Source organism: Limulus polyphemus, unplaced genomic scaffold (assembly GCF_000517525.1).
Source record: "Limulus polyphemus unplaced genomic scaffold, Limulus_polyphemus-2.1.2 Scaffold1689, whole genome shotgun sequence".
NCBI classification, from domain to species: Eukaryota; Metazoa; Arthropoda; class Merostomata; order Xiphosura; family Limulidae; genus Limulus; species Limulus polyphemus.
In genome coordinates, this window is record NW_013667299.1 from 144,065 (window position 1) to 145,004 (window position 940).

Below are 940 nucleotides of genomic sequence, written 5' to 3' on the forward strand. Positions count from 1 at the left end.
AGGTACGGAACCCAGAATCAGTCAGAAGTCTACAGGGCTAGGTTTAGGACGAGAATCCGTACTAAGGGGGAGAGCCTGCAAGAGCTGGCACAAGACTTGGAAAGCATGGCACACAAGGCCTAACCAACTGCACCACGCGATCTCCTCAAGTTGTTGCTGAGGGATCAGTTCATAGATGCCTTGGACAGTCCACAACTTAAGATACAAGTGAAGCAAGCACACCCCTCTACCATGCAGGATGCAATGGCTAGAGTTCTTGAATTTGAATCCTACGTTAAGTCCAGCACAGAGGTACCAAGGTTGGTACAGTCATCTGGATTCAAAGCCAGAAAAGGTCAACTTTCAGAGAAGTTTGAGGGACTTTGCTGGCACTGTAATAAACCTGGGCACAAGAGAGCTCAATGCTGGAAACTTCAACACGGGGAGGTGCCACAGCAGGAAATGCTGATATCCAGAAAGGTTGTTGGAACTGTGGAAAGCACGGACATTTGAGGAGCCAGTGTAGGAAGAATATTACCAACAAGTCGGCCTCAAGGAGACCAGTAGTGGTTGGTGTTAAGCGACGCCCATCAATCCCCATCATGAAAGTCCCAACAACTAGGTGTAAAATGCCAAGCACACACAGTATCTATGTGACAGGAAACCTGGATGGCCAAAGGTGCAACTTTGTCATAGACTCTGCGTCTCAGCAAACCCTTGTGAGCATCAAGGTGTTAAATCATGAAGGAGTACTAGAAGCCATAGAGAAGCTTTGTGGTGTGACAGGACATTCTACAAGATTGTGGGGACCAGTGTGGGTGACTATTGAGCTCAAGAGCATAAAGGACAGGCTGAAAGTATACTTTGTTGACTTGGAAGACGAATGCATATTAGGATTGGACTATCTACTACCGAGAAAGTTTGTAATTGATTTTAATAAAATGATGTTAGGGAACAACAA